Source organism: Toxorhynchites rutilus, chromosome 3 (genome assembly GCF_029784135.1).
Source record: "Toxorhynchites rutilus septentrionalis strain SRP chromosome 3, ASM2978413v1, whole genome shotgun sequence".
NCBI lineage: Eukaryota > Metazoa > Arthropoda > Insecta > Diptera > Culicidae > Toxorhynchites > Toxorhynchites rutilus.
In genome coordinates this window covers 256,505,167-256,522,085 of record NC_073746.1, presented here as the reverse complement: position 1 = coordinate 256,522,085, position 16,919 = coordinate 256,505,167, and the positions used below count along the sequence as shown (strand labels likewise).

At 36.4% G+C, this 16,919-nt stretch overlaps 2 protein-coding genes across 9 annotated transcripts in view; one reads left to right on the top strand and one right to left on the bottom strand.

Annotated features, from left to right (window-relative positions):
* LOC129780113 (uncharacterized) overlaps window positions 1–12,019 on the bottom strand; it is a 391,085-nt gene extending 379,066 nt beyond the window's left edge. For all 7 annotated transcript variants that reach the window (XM_055788062.1, XM_055788066.1, XM_055788065.1 and 4 more), the window contains exon 1: window positions 10,776–12,019. The gene's annotated coding sequence lies outside the window, so the exon portion shown is untranslated. The remainder of the gene's footprint in view (window positions 1–10,775) is intronic.
* Window positions 1–16,919, top strand: part of LOC129780125 (60S ribosomal protein L36) — a 378,186-nt gene that overhangs the window by 207,754 nt on the left and 153,513 nt on the right. The window lies entirely within an intron of this gene.

Here is a 16,919-nt window from a genome sequence, read left to right as displayed (position 1 = left end):
GAAAGTGATTGTTTGAAAAATTATTTTTGAATGTAGTGCTTCTACGTGTTCAAATATCCGTAAATTTAACTATTTCAATATAGTTCTTTGGTTATATGAACTGGATTCTTCATAATGGGTTGTAAGAGTGGATGTGGTGGAAAGAATCCAACATCGATGTTAATACTAGAAGCCAAGCCTACATATCCAGTCACACCTTCAAACCAGACGCTGTCATCCCGGGACGCAACGATTCAAGCAATTTGTAAGCCCCTTATTCCCCCATCACAGTCGAGTCCATATCGCTGATTAGATTCTAATGCTTTTTTATTTTCAATAGTTATAAAATATATCATCTGAATGTTGACATGAACAAAAATAGAGGAAATCTCCTTAGTTCTTAAAAACATTAATCTAGTCTTACAACGCGAACGTTTTTGCGTATAAAATGGACCACTGTCGGCTTCGAAAAACAAAGTCAACTGTTGAAAAATGCAAAAAAAAAAGGAAACATTGAATTGAACTTCTGAGGTAACTTGTAACAAAAATAAATGCCTTATCATTACCAGCGGGAGAAGCATCATTACTAGAGTGTGTAGGTACCAATGGGGCGGAGGGGGTGTTGTATGATGTTTTGTGGTTGGAGATGGGTGAGTGTTATGGCCGAACATACAACTTGGAAATTTTTGGGAGGCTGTAGACTGACAATATAAGATACCTGAAAATGTCCAACATTTAAAACAGAATTTTTTTCTTAACGAACTAGCTGATCCGGCGAACTTCGTCCCACCCACAATTGATATATTGATATAAATAATTTCGAACACTCAATTTCCCACAGAAATTATTTTTATGTACGTAATCTATACTCGCGGTATATAATTCCTTTTTGACATATAAACCTGATAATAGCTAAGACGCATCAATCCTGATACTGACTGTTTAAATCCGTTGCTCCGTTCTTGAGGTTAATCGTGCGGAACGGACACGAAATCATTTTTTATTTATATAGATCAAGTTTATAAATACATAGTTACCTTCACTTGATTTATTTGAAACTCATTGTTGAAAAAAAATATTTATTTGAAATTCATTGTGCAAAAATAAACATAAACGAGACATAACCGTTATTGAATTGAATGCATGGTGAGAATAAAAACAATTTTCATTTGAAATTCAATTTGAATTACTTTTTGGCAATTGTTTATTTTTCTTCCTCATCTTGGATTTCGGTTCTGAGGATTCCGACGCTTTGCCATGAAACGCTGTTGCTTCGTTGCGCTGTTGTGGGGTTCGAAGAAACAGACGATGGTTCCTCATGAAGCTAGAAGTCCAATCCTTTCTCGCCAGTTTTTCAACTTGGTTGAATTCGTGCTGGAGGTTATGGCTTCCGCAAAATCAAACGACAGGTGCCTCAAATCTTAGAGAGTCATACCATAGAAAGCTTTGTCCAGTGCTCTGCAATGGTTCGGTAGATCCTAAGTCTGCTCACTCGTGAATACTGATCTGAACCGCCCTAGGTGCTCGCTGGCACATCTCAGCAGAAGTAGAAATGTCAATAAAAGAAGATTCAAATCATAAATCACTTACTAATATGAGCCTCTTCCTCAGAGCTGATTCAGAGATACCGAGGTCTGCCGCAATCCGACGCTTCGAGACTCTCTCCCGAAGCCTCTGTCGGCCCGACAGCATTTCTGAGGTGCATTTCTTCAAATAAGTTTTCTTCTTGTGGATCCCGTTAAAAATTTGCTTGAAAACATTTTATAGTTTTTTTGAGAGCAAAATGCTGGTGCGAACTTTTGCCCCACAGCCACTGCGCACCTTCGCCCCACAAGCAATTTTTGAACTTATCGAATTTTTAAAAAAAGCTCTTCAATTTTTTCACAAAAAACGAATACGTACTATCACCTATTATAGAATGAAGGTTTCCTTGACGGTGTTGTTTCGAACTTTCCAGTTATTTCAGCTAAGTAAATCGTCATCCCCAAAATTGAAAAAAAATGATCAAAACATCGCAAAACTCCTTTTACCTCATAACTTTTTGCCACTTTCATGAAATGTATAATGTTTATATGTGTAAGCTGCAGGTGTAATAATGTATCAAACGAATGCACTGTTGTCGAATTTTTATGCTCGTTTGCTTCAAAAAGGCCCGTGCGCACTTTTGTCCCGTGCGCACCTTTGCCCCCCACTACTCTAGTACCTATGATTTTGCTTGAATTGAATTTGAAATCACTCCTGCTTTCGCCCCAGTATTGAAATCAAAATCGTGATCTAACGTCTAACAGGTGAATCGTGTCACGAGTAATAACGAGGAAACAAAATTCGAATAGACATGAAAACAATGAAAACTTTTTGAATAATATTCAAATGGTTCCCGAAGATAAATCTTTTCGTGACGCATTAATCCAACGCCGAAAAACTCTCCAGACAAACCAACAAACCACCAAATGAACGAATAAATATCAACAACCGTGAAGTAGAACCGGAAAACCCGTGTTGAGTGACAGGCAGCGGTAGAGATGAGGACAAAGCGAATGAAATTTCTTGGCAAAGTATTGTAAACAAAGTTCGAACAATCCTATCCTGTTTCTCCTTTGGCAGTGTATCCATTTGCTGGTGACCCATGAAACAGTTGTACTGACCGAACAACGGAATCAATTATTATTGCCAATGGCACGAATTTGTGTTGTGGATTAGTTTCAGTCCGAGCGAATCGTATTGTTCGAAAGTATCGCTCAGACAGTCAGACAGTCGAGATATGATTTAATAATAGATCCTACTGTTGCTCGTATTAGCCCCCGGTTATGAGAAAATCTAGCAACAGTAACACATGCTTGCAAGAGATTTCCGTAATTTGGATAGTCGTAATTTAATGGCTTTTTCACTGGGAAACTGGGAAACTTTCACTGGGAGCGGTAGGAATTATGAAAATTGCTCTCATTATGTCAAAAGTGAAGAATAAATATATTTATTTCACCACGAGCATGCAACAAAACATAGAACAGACAACTCCGCGTAAATTTGATCCAACAGTATCTGATTTCCTTCATCTGAATTATACGGTATGTGGAAGTATTAATTCTGAGTTTGGAAAACGTACAGAATGTGGCCAAATTATACCTACCTACTACTCTAGAATAGTGTATACCGAATTTGAAACTTGAATCTGAGATCCGTAATCTATAGACCATACATTATCGAATTAAACCGTAGTTTGCTCTAAAAACAACTGAAAAAGGCAATACAAAATGGTTCTACTTTGGTGACATACACGGAACAAAACGGTCAGGAAAACGTTCCAACAATCGCATGCAACTTATTCACCAGACGTGTCTCCCACTGAGTATCATTTTTTTCATCGATAGGATACACACTCGCTGATAAGCGCTTCAATTCTCATGAAATTTATTCATTTATTTATTTATCCATTTTCATCAAACACAAATGCAGACTACATACTTATATATTTATGGTACAGTGTTTTCTAAAGATAAATATTCTTTCTACGTTACATGTTTTAGTTATTTTTATTCATTGTTGTGTCAATTACTTTGCAGTGTTGATTGTATATACGCATCATGCGATTGATGGGGCATTGTTTTTTTATAATTTGTTCTAGATTTTTTCGTCATAAACAAGCGAAATGAGCGAAAATGATTCGATAACAGATAGTTAATTCCAATATCAACATGGAAATTGTGTTTCCGAGTCTAGAATCTGACTAAAAAAAAATCTAAAATTCAGTCTGAAAATTGAGTACCGTTAACTGGGCGCAAATTGAAATATTCACATTTTTTCGATTTGCAGAAAAAATGTGAATATTTTCGTAATGGTTTGTTGAATCTATACCCAATTGTTTTTAAAACCAGTACTGGTGTTAAATTCACAAAACTTTATTTGTTAAAAAAATCATCGCATTTTTTTTAATATTTAAGCGGCAAATTTCCAAACATAACACCGGGGTGAAATTGATCAATCTATTTTCTTCATTGATTTTTAACCTATGATCATTTGAATAATAATTCAAAAACCTGATGTAATCCACTTAAAACGTTTTTTTTTATCCAAAATATATATTTTTATTAAGGCTCATATGGCGTCAACCTGACGGGGCCGGGAATTCAATATTTCGACAATGTTTGCCTTATAACTATGTTAGTAATATGTAACCGATTACTCGCGGTTGGCTCGAGGTTAGTATTACAATTGTTTTCGTAATTGTGATGTTGCTGTCTCCAATGCTCTGTACCTGTGCCCGACACGGGATACTTCCTTTTGGGATGCAGCTGACCATTAATCAGCAACGCCCCCTAGTCTGTACCCCATATCTAGCGTGGTGCGTCTTCTCGACTCGAGGAATCCAGGATAGAATGGTCACTAGCCGGCGCAAACATCAGCTCGTGTAGAGTTGTCATGAGCGGTACAACCTTTGGCTCTTGTTGAATGATCAGTGGACTGCACAACCTTTGGCCCGTGTATCTGTAAAGAATGTGTGTATGTATTGCCGCGACTAAGTAAAAGTTTATAGATCGGATAGGAGGGATATGAAACAGGGACACAACGAAGGAAACATCATTAAACGTTGACATCGGCGTTTCTGAGGAACAGGTATAGATGAAGCAGAAGATCAGGATCACGGCTACCTAAGATATCCCGGACGGGGATATCCGATTGTCTGCCTTTTGCTCTCAGTGCTCTAGAGAGCTGAGAGAAACCGAAATGGTCGTTTTTTCTAGGAAGTACGAACCCGCCCAATTCCAGCTTCACCTATCCGGTAAAGCGATCAAGCACTCGATGTTTTTCAAATACCTTAATAAAAACGTTTCTCACACATCAATCTAAACTTCGTGCTGCAGGTCCGGAAGACCATCCCAGTTATTCTAATGTGGCAAAAATCCCCTTGAAATAGTCACCAATGAGCTAGTTTTGACAAACCCTTCCCTTCCCTCCGAAATTTTATCCGGAACACATCCAGGTTACGCCAATACTATCAAATAGGCTCCTGTATTTTTATACCCCACTTGGCGGGTTTTGTGTAGTTTAAGGTCGTGGAATCTTTGAAATTTTGTCATTTTGAACCTTTTTGAACTAAACTTTTTAACTTGATTTAACACTTTCGACGCCCCGTCACCCAGATATGGGTGACACTCTCCTCGCTCGAATTGACTAGGATTTTTAGAAGGAATTTGATAGAATAGGCACTTAAATGTAACTATAGGATATGAAGAAAAATAATAAAATCATAACCATAATATTATACTGTTTATACTATACTTTTTATTAATTTATAGTACGGATGGTTTGTACTGCAGTTTTTTGCAAAACCCCTATAATATGACTTTGGCATGTGTTATTGTTATCAATTCGTCTTCAATTGGTAATAAACATTGCTAGGTCATGTAAAAGTTATCTACAAACTAAGTTTGATCTTCATTTAATAATTTAATCGCAAGTTGGGCTCTGCAAGAAACTCAAAAACGTCGCGTTGGGCCTCGAACGTGTTAAACAACACACAAATATATGGTTGAACGCAGGATAAAAAGTCAACGAATGGCATGGTTGCTACCGACACTTTGTAATAGCAATGTACTGTTGGAGTGCTTTCGAAGTGCAGTGTTGCCTTGAGTGAAATTTAGTTTGTCTGGTTATGTAAAGAAGTTGTCTTTCGTAGTGCTTTTTTTGTAAAATTGAAATTTCTCACTTGTTTCAATAGTAATTATAACGATTTCATTACTGTTTCAGCTCGTATAGTATCGACTGGGTGTTGATTAATATGTTTAGCGTCCATAAATGTTGTTTTGATGTGTTGAAAATATGTTTCTGGTTGCTTAGAAAAGAAAACGAAAACGCTATTTAGGAAATAAATAATTTTTAAACAGATAAACAAGGGATTCGGTGAGAACCATTGACGAAAAGAACTTTCAGATGATTGTTGAACTTGTCATGTAAAAAATGTTTTGAATTTAATGCCATAAACCCTCCAAAAAATCATGTTTGTTTTCAGTAGTACGTTTGATCAATTTTACCCCGGTCATCAACTTGTCAATTTTGTTTTTAATTTTAAATCATAAACCAACCCTCGCTTCTTATAAACTATACTGTGTATGCTAATTTATGTCATTCAAAAAGCTAGTTTACATAAACACCTGAAATTGAAATGCAAGATTAACTGCAAATGTTAATATTTGAAAAAAAACCAAAAATTGGAAAGAACCCACAATTTGCGGAAGATGGGCGAAATATATAGAATCAAAAGGGGTAAATATTTTTAAGGTTCTCCTGAAATTATGCGTTTTTCTCATCGAAAAAGCAGTCAATTTCAACGTTCACACCAAGTATAGTTAAAATATTCCATCAATTACAATAACAAACAAGGGTTTCGATACCCGTGTTAACCTTAATCAATATTTTGATATCTTACACAGCCAATATTTCCGTCAATACATGACTATGAAGCATCATACCTTCGTACCTGTTTACCTTAGTATAACTTCGACTTCTACAAAAATTTGTCGTTTCAATTAAACAAAGATATGGCAGTTCTAAAGCCAGTTCTAAATTGCTGAAGGCAGTTCTAAATTGTAAAAGTTCGGATAGTAATAAATATGTTATGACATTTTAATGCTCAAAACACGTAGACTTGAGCCATCCTCAACCATTCAAAAAAATCATAATATTTATACTATAACCTCATAATACAGTCATTCCATTCCAAAAATGATTTTTTTCAAAAGTAAATAACTGTTGAACTAAAGGGTGTGTCACATCAAATTGCATCACGGAAAAAACGCTGTAGAAATTTAATTTTTAGGAATTATATCTTCAGCTTTCGCTTATAATCAGATAAGAGTGTATAGATCACGTTGGCCATGCTTCACTGTCAATTTTTCGTAAATTTGGAAAAATGTCGTCGAACGAAAAAGAGCGTCGTGAATTAACCCTGCGCACTCATTTCGAGAATCCGGAGTTGTCACATCGGGGCATCGGTAAGATGCTGGGAATCGTCCAATCCACGGTCAGCAGAGTACTAAAACTATACTTCGAGAACCTAACGATCGACCGGAGGGTGAAGAACGGCAAAAATGGATGCTCCGTCAGTGAAAAAGATCACAAGCGCGTAGTTAAGCAGTTTAGACGTGATCCGAGAAGTTCGGTCCGAGATGTCGCCAATAAGCTGAATTTGTCAAGTTCATTCGTCCAGCGGACCAAGCAGCGGAAGGGCCTGCGTACATACAAGGTTCAGAAGGCTCCTAACCGCGACGAAAGGCAAAACATGGTGGGGAAGACGCGAACCCGGAAGCTGTACACCGAAATGCTGACAAAGCCGCATTGCCTGGTAATGGACGACGAAACCTACGTCAAAGCGGACTTTCGTCAGCTGCCGGGCCTGTTGTTCTTCTCCGCAGAGGACAAATTCAGCGTTCCGGAGGAGATTCGCAAGCAGAAACTATCCAAGTTTGTCAAAAAGTACATGGTGTGGCAAGCGATCTGCTCTTGTGGAAAGCGGAGCGCCCCCTTCGTGATGACCGGCACGGTAAACGGGCAGGTTTACCTTAAGGAGTGCCTACAGAAGCGCTTACTACCACTATTGAAGCAGCACGAGGGCCCGACCATCTTCTGGCCGAATCTCGCTTCGTGCCACTATTCAAAGGACGTGTTGGAGTGGTACGAAGCCAACGGGGTCACCTTCGTGCCAAAGGAAATGAACCCGCCCAACGCGCCGGAGCTTCGCCCAATACAGAAATATTGGGCGATTATGAAGCAGACCCTCCGGAAGAACCCAAAAGTTGTCAAATCGGAGGCGGACTTCAAGAGAAAATGGATTTCTGTTCAAAAAAAACTACAACCTGACGTTGTACAGAACCTTATGGACGGGGTAAAGAGGAAGGTGCGAGCATACGGGCTTGGGCTCGAAGTATGGGTAAAAAAAAATTCCAAAAGTTGTTTAATAGTTCTTATTTTACTGTCTAAAATTTTCTAAAGGTTCGGTCTACTGGGCGAATTTCTACAGCGTTTTTTCCGTGATGCAATTTGATGTGACACACCCTTTAGTGTGATTTTTTTCACCAAAAGATGTGAACCCACCAAATTCACTGAAGATTCACCACATTGAACAATGTTGAACAATCACTTCTTAAATGGCCCAAAATTATTGAAAATAAGTTGAAGTTTTAATAACGTTTGGATTAACGAATTCAATTTAACAGTCATCCCGCGAATTGTCTTCAGTATTGCCCTACCGGATTTAACTGATCTTTCGCAATTCTATTTTCAGTCGTTCACATTTAATGATGCACTAAATTCTGTTTTGTTTAGTGCATCATTAAATGTGACCTTATCAAAACAAAGAAAAACTTTCTTAAAAGCAAGCATTGCTATACAAACGTGTGAAGTACGTTCTGCACCTAATGAATCTGAAGGGAAGACACAACAACACAAAGCTCAAACAAAACTCCGGGTTTGTTTTTCTAAGTAAATGTTTTTCGAGGGTTTTTTTTATTACCATGGTGTACGCTTTTTTCGGTTAAGATTTTGTGTTTCAGATTCCACCAATTTTTTATCTGTCTAATGTTTCCAATAATGTTTGGATAGGTGCCCCATTTCTAAATAGTCTAAACTTCCAGTACGAGTATACAAGTTTCAATTCTGTTAAACTGCCTGAGAGCGCGATTTCTAGTCCATTTTTGCCAAAATATTTTTCAAAATTTTCATACCGCCACACAAATCCCACAAAAAAATCTATACGATAATACTTTGATCAAAGGTTCCCGGAATTTATGCAGGAAATGAAAAATACAAGATTATACATCAATATCGATATTGTCCCCTTCAAAGTACTCCCCATCAACTGCAACGCACTTATGCCAGCGCTTGATGTTTCATATACCTATTTGATGTATTTAGATGTTATTTGCTACGAAATATAACGGAACCTCTATCGCTTTTGTTTAGCTCTACATAATTTTAATGGCTAACATTCCTTTCATAGTTTCCGTTCCTAATCTATTATTTTAATCTTTGTTTTATTAAGATTGAATTAAGAGAAAAGTCGTTCGACCGATGTTGAGCAATGTGGAAGAATTGAATAGTCTATGTTTTGGACTGAATATTATCAAAGCATATCAAAGCAGAAAAAAACATATCAGCGGAGGAAGAATTGAAAAATGTTTCCAAATTTCTATGTTATTTCTCACATATTTATCACACGTATACACACGCATTCCCAAATATACGTGCACTACTCACCCACAAACTTATGCAAACGAACGTTACAAATGAATCATTCTGAGAATACACATAGCATCCTGTATTTATGGTATAATTTGCGATGAAGTGCCACTTTATTTCCTCCAAATTTTGATTGATCGGTTAAAAAATCAATTGATCATATTAGTATAAAATGTTCACAAGTGTTCTAGGGATACACTAGGCTTAAAATGTCCTGCTAACATTAGAACTTACTGCAATATTTGCAAAATTACAGATGATTCCCTAAAACACTACAAATACCTGTTTTTGGCTCTTTTTTTTTAAATCGATGCGACAAATTCATTTTTTTACGTCCATGTAATAAATGAACTTTGTACATAGTTTATTGTTTTCAAAACTGCCTTTCGATTGCCGGTACGATAATCATTTATTAAATTATTCATCATCAGAGACAAAGGAACAATTTTTCATTCAACAGAAATATCTCAGTGTAGAAAGGTCATACAGGAACAATCTAAAAACCATATTAACACTGATTGATAAGGTTAATTTAATTTCCTATTGAGTTAATAAGCAAAAAATTGTATCAGTCCACAATTCTTTGAAGAAAAAACCATTTTTAATTTCTTCCTGATATTGTTGTTTATTACCCCACACACCTCAAAATAAAATATGTACGAAAAGTTGGAGCTTTAAAATGAAGTATATTCCATCTGTATGCGTTGATTTTCCAAGAAGTTGCAGCATGTAAAAAATAATTAAAATTTTCGACTTGGCACTCTGTTCCTATTATTTTTTGTCTAGTGTTACGAGACAATGAGTTTAATTGACGAAGGGTGAAAACTCTTCGATGTTGAAGGATCTTTTTCGTTATTTCGTTATTGCTTTATTGCATTATTCGCAAACACAGGTCCAATCATTCTAATCAGCGAATAACGAACAAATCATGATTTTCGTCGTTCAAAACTAGTTGCAATGATTAGAATGTATTGATAATGAATAACGACATTTTGAGTGAATGCTATGTCTTTTAATTCGGAATCAAGTGTTATTTTTTTTTCTAATCCGAGCACAATCACTTAAGCATTTATATTAAAAGTTTAGGTTTCAGCTCCAGTTTATGGAAATATCATCAATAAATCGAAAGATTGTGTGATTATTTGATAATTTTGATAGCATATACAATCCAGGATGCGGAAAGAGACGCCTCCCTGGCTTTGATGATGGATGCCCAATGTGACGAAAATAGACAGAGGAAAAATGAGCAATGATAGATGAATAAGCAATATTGACAGGTTGAACCAGTGTGAACATTCACAAAGCGAAGTGAAAGCACTATCTTCTATTTCTGCGTAGGGATTTCGAACTCCCCTCATAGCAGATGTATTCAAGAAGAAATTTACCACATCGTACCACAATGCTAGAAAAAGATAATATGTTATTACATAAACATGTCATTAACGTAGTTTATGACCAATAGGTTATTTCAGACTAATTTGTCCATCCCTCAACACTGACCAACAAATATAATTAGATTCGCGATCTATGTATTTTCTAATGATAAAATTGCATAATTTACATACCTTCTGTTATTTACTCCAATCCCACTAATGACGATTAACAGCTTCTGGCTAATATAAAAGGGGTGATGATGTCTATATCTAGGCACAATACACTAAATCAAACCAATGCGATAAAAACGGGCACTGACAATATCTTCATTCCTGACCCGATAACTAGGTGAAATTGTTGATTTCTTCAATAGCGATGCTCTAGGATTGACCCATTTTTACCCTTCGTCAACCTTTTTTTATGATATTCACTAATTCTTCTTTTCACTCGAAAGAAATTCTCTTAGCATTACACGTATTATATTTCTCATGGAAATCACTTATATTGCACAAATTGATAAGTAAGTGAAGACTTCCAACTTTCATCTATTTGTTTCTACGCCGATACAATAGCTACGAATTTGTTTCCGTCTATTCACTAATAACTTCACTATATTCTCCATTTGGTACACTACTTGATACTACTCAAATTTGGAAATAATATTTCCGATCCATATTTTTTTTCGAAAATGATGATTTATCTTCTGTGGACTCTATGCAAGTTCCACACTTATATCAGTTAACGCACATTGTTTTGCACTGATGAAAAATTTCCATAACTTTCAACCATGATTTCTGCAGTAAATCTAATTCTAGTATGGCTCACAAACGCATCCAACTGCATTGGTTCGAAATTTCAATTCGCCATACCACACTCTAGCTATTCACTATCCACAAATAGGAAGAACTTGAATAATCGTGGGCCTCCAATTGCCCCTCAAGCCTTGTTAATCCAGCAATCAATTTTTTTTCGCAATACGAAACGCAATTCGAGAATGATGGATTGTAAATCACTGCACTGCCACCAACTATCAGAAACTCTTCATCACACTCCATAACTCATTCACATTTGCCACTCGAAAAGTTTTTGGTTTCATCGATCACGCACGTCCCACCAACGCTGGCCATCGTTTTGATCCCTAGTGCACGGTTTTGTATCCTTACGGACTTATCGCAAAGAGCAGGCAGTTTCCAAACTTCCTGCTTTTTAACGCCTTCGTAACCTTCTATTACAATGTGGTTTTCGACCCCCTCGGTTTGTCTATCACTGCCTAAAATCCTACGCTATCATGCGTAACTTGATAGTGCCTCTTCCAAAGCCACAAGCAGACTACAGGATACACTCCCCCACAGGAGTGGAGCCACACTGCCGGAGTTTGTGAATGAGATCGACCGGGCGAGGAACAAGCGCGGTTTTGCTGCACTACCGTAACGAATTTGGCACTGAACTGAATGGAACTGACCAAACGACCCGAACTGCAACCCTTCTGAGAACGAATTCCGGGTACACGCAGACTCACCACCATTCAGCGTGTGCACGAACCGGAGCCAGCTGATTGGGGCGTTTTGATGTTCTTCCGATCCGTTCGATTCGAGCACTCACGATGAAGCACGTGGTGCGCAAAGACACACTGAGTGGCTTCTCTTGGAACGTGGCGGGTAAATACAGTCTGCATTTCTGCATGATTATTTTGAAGTTTAATCCGGAGAAGACGGCGAAGAATAATGGAGGATAGTAAAATCTAACCGTGGGCGATTCGAAACTGTTAAACCGTTCACCTCCACCGTTCGAAAATTATGGAAACGCTTGGTCTTACACATACCTTCCTAGTACCGATCTGCAATGTTTTACATATAACCTTGCAAAACATAAGCTAATGTACATCTGTGACAAACATGGACACACTACAAATCGAGCACTTTTATGCTCGAATACAAAAAATGCGCTCGTTCAATACGAACTCGTTCCGTGCTTCAGATGTGGCTGTTTCTGGTGAATTGTGTACAATATGTGGATTTCTATTCAGTTGACTCGGTCATCTATTTAGAGGAATCCAGGTAGCTCGGATAATTGTTTTCTAAATAAACAGAATGTTAGCATCATATAGAGGAAATCAAGATAAAACCGACATCCTAAAGAATTTCCATATGGTTGAAGACCTCCCATGTTGCTGTGACTGTTGTTTAGATAGTTGTTGTTATGTAGAGCTTTATTCTTGGAAGCACACAAAACTTGATGTTTTTAGGTGAAATGAATGAGAGTGCGGGTAAAACCGACACCTTGACAAACTTCGTCCCGCCCGTTGTTTTTTGTTATCAATACCTTTAAACATTCACGTTTTCTTACTATGAGCAGGATCCAATCGCAGAACTGTTCATTGATTGATCTTCTATTCGACCCCGTTGAATTTACCTTTTGCTATAAAATTCCTAGTATTTCTAACAAAACTCATCACTATAGTAACAGATTATTTTCAGACACAATTCTCGTTCAAGATTTCTCAACCGCTTGCAAATAACATGTTTCTCCGTTACATGGAATAAATATTTGATATAGAAAATATTATAGAATAAATACAGACCCGTCCCCTCTTCTCTTCTTAGAGAGGGGGAGGAGTGTATATTTACAATAGAAACGTTTCGTGCCCCCTAAAATCTTCACATGCCAAATTTGACTCCATTTGCTTGATTAGTTTTCGAGTTATGCAGCAATTGGTTTTTGATTTGTATGCATCCTAAAACCTCCACATGCCAAATTTGGTTTCGTTTGCTTGATTAGTTCTCGAGTTATGCAGAAATTTGTGTTTCATTTGTATGGGAGACCCCCTCAGAGAGACGGGAGGAGTGTCCATTCGCCATAGAAACGTTTTGTGTCCCTTAAATCCTTCGCATGCCAAATTTGGTATTTTCTTGATTAGTTTTCGAGTCATGCAGCAATTTGTCTTTTATTTGTATGACAGCAGAGGGGGTGGAGTGTCTAACCACCGTGAAAACATTTATTGCGGCCTAGAACCTCCATATACCTAATTTGGTTTCGTTTGCTTGATTGATTCCCGAGTAATGCAGAAATTTGTGTTTCATTTGTATGGCAGCACTTGAAGAAAAAGTTTGTATCCGCAAAAAAACAAGGCAACCAAACAAATTACATCCCAATTGCTTCAGTGAAGATATCAGGAAATGTATATAGAAATGGTTAAGTGTGGTTCAGTACTACGTGTTTTAAGTAATCCAACAACATCCATCTACCAAATTGTAGAGATTAATTTGCCTCCCTCAATGGAAATCACCACTAGACGTCGACACTGTACTTTAGAGTGTCAATTAATGTGTGAATGTGACCAATGAATTTTCGAAAGGGACTTCCAACAAAGTGTTTCGGGGTTTTCAGAAAAAAAATTGATGCCAAGTGTCTTCAAATTGTACGAAACGTCGAGATCTTATATCGTCTCGAATTTTTTTTATCAAAAATCGACACTCTGGGACTCTTTTTTTTTAAATACGAGGCAGAACATATGGTTTAGGGGGCTCATGAAAATGGTTATCTCGATTTTTCATCCGGGACTCCCTGCAAAATGTTGATTTGGACGATAAAATAACCTATGCAAAATCAGCCGGACTTCATTTACTGGTGTCACAAGTACATGAAATCGGGTTTACTAATTTTCGATCTCAAAAGTCAGTTTTGACAAAAACAAATTTCGAGATAACAGTAAATCTCGAAGTTTTATGCAACTTTAAGACATTTGGCCTTTTCACTTTTTTTTACGATTTTTAATGTACACAGAGTATACTTTTATCGCCATTATATATGGATGTGATTCGATCGCACTTTATATACGACTTATAATATGCAAGTTGTACAATTTAATGTTTGCTGTGTAGTGTGGAAAATCCGGGGGCTTGGTTGGGAATTTTTAATGCTTCCACCATATACTCCGGATCTGGCACCAAGCGATTACCACCTTTTTCTCACATTGCAAAGCTTCCTGAGTGATGACGAATTGGGATCAAGAGAAGATAGTGAAAATCGATTATTAGAGTTTTTCACCAATAAGGACCAAGACTTCTATGAGAGAGGCTATGAGAAGCTACCTTTAAATAGGCAACAAATTGTAAAACAAAACGGCTCGATACACTTTGGTTTGATAATTTACATTTACACATTCCATGCCAAACCGATAAAGTGGTTCTCAGATTTCCATGAAAAGTTGTAGTTTTGTTCTTTATTGCAAAATATTAGACCTGTATTTTTTTTTTGTTTTTTTGTTAGGATGACCATTTCCATTTGAGAGTGGTCCAAAAATCATTTTTTTCAACTTTTTCCCAAAATGACTTTTTTCAAAAATTCATAACTTTTGAACCACTGAACCGATTTAGATGATCGACATATCCAACTGAAACCAATGAACAAAAACAATGGATTTTGTTTTCGTAATTATTGATTGTAGTTGTTTTTTTGTTGTTTTCGTGGCTTTGAACTAGAGGGCACTATATTTCACTAAATCATATCTCAAAAACGAAAAAATAGCATCTCTGATGTCCAGATATTTTATGTGAAAAATCCTCAGCTTTCCAGAAAAAATATTTTAAAAAATATAGCACTCTCTATCTTTAACCGAGAAAACTATGAAAAACTGACTCAATCAATAATTAAAAAACGAAAATCTAAATTTTTCCCAAAAGTAATATTTTTCCAAAGAAAACCAACTTAAAAGCTTCAGTTTTATATGCCGATCGTCTGAATCGGTCCATTAGTTCAGAAGTTATGAATTGTTGTAATGGAAAAAAGGGAATTGTTAAAATATAAAAAAATATAGTGCCCTCTAGTCCAAAGCCAATTGGCTTCAATTTGAAATGTCGATCACCTTAAACGGTTCAGTTGTTCAAAAGTTATAAAAGTTATGAATTAAAAAAAAATCATTTTTGGGAAACAGTGGAATTGATTGATTTTTCGAACCACCCTAAAATGGAAATAGTCACCCTAATGAGAATAATAAAAAATACGGATCTAATGTTTTGCAATAAAGAATAAAATTACCACTTTTCACGAAAATCTGAGAACCACTATATCGGTTTGGAATGGAATGGCTGTATTTACACATCAAACTTTGATGATTTATTAAACAATAACTATTTGTACTACAGTTAAGTACTATGCATTGAAAGTAGTGGAAATATGTCTCCTACTAAATGGTTCAAAGCTTACAAAAATATTCGCAATATTTGTCTATATATTACTTACAGTAACTTCCTTCGTTTTGACCAAATCTCACCCCCATCGACGGTACTAAAAAATATTGAAATATAATAGCTTGAAAAATTACTGTCTCTATAGAAATAGAAGGCATTCATGTAAGTTATGCATCACAGAATTCTACAAAATCATGTTATATTTGTTCAAAATTTTTAAATTTCTTCATTGTGCCGGGATTTTAAATTCGGGCACTTTTTTGTTCATGATTTGAATTCCGGACACTTTTGTTTTTATTCCTGGACACATTTTGTCAGTAGCATTTCGTTACAAGAAATCAGTTATTGATGTTTGTAGAGCTTTTTATTTCATTGTTATTCCATTTTAGTCTTGAACCTAACATCAATAATCAACGAAAGTCATGAAATTTATTTAATGATTATTATTTTATGATCATACTCTTATTCAACTCCTTCAATAAAAATTTCATCGTTTACTTTGATCCGTCCGGTTCAAAAATCATTTTCTGAATGTTCTTTTTATTTTATATATCATGCGGATAGTATCAAATTAGTCGGCAAAAAGAATCCAATCGAAATGTCAAAAGAGATCCAATAATCAGGAGATGAAAAAACTGTTACTTTTCTTATAGAGGAGATGTGTCTAAAACGCGCCTGCCGGGCAATTTGACCCGCCTGATTTTCTCGTAAACCAGCAAGAATATAAATGCAATGGATATAGGCAAACGTGCTAGTCAATGATAGAATCCTACCATGAAAGTTTTACATTTGTAACATGCTTTAAAAAAATAAGAAAAATAATTTTCTCCGAAACCGATTTTCGATGTTATTTTCTACATAATTTGTATAATGTTTTTGTTGCTTAAAACCGATTCAGAGGCGATAACTATTCATATCTATATCTTTTGAGTCGAGTTCCCAGTGAATATCTCAGATGAAGAAAATGGTAAGAAATTATTCTTTTCTTTCTCAATTTGATATTTTCCGCATCAGCTTACCATCGGGCAGTATGGCATACCCTCGATCGGGGCAATTTGCTCGCTTATGGCCGTAAACATTCTCACGAGAGAAATAGCTTGTATGTGAAGGATGCCAGATGATTTTTTCAAATATCTCTGCATGGCA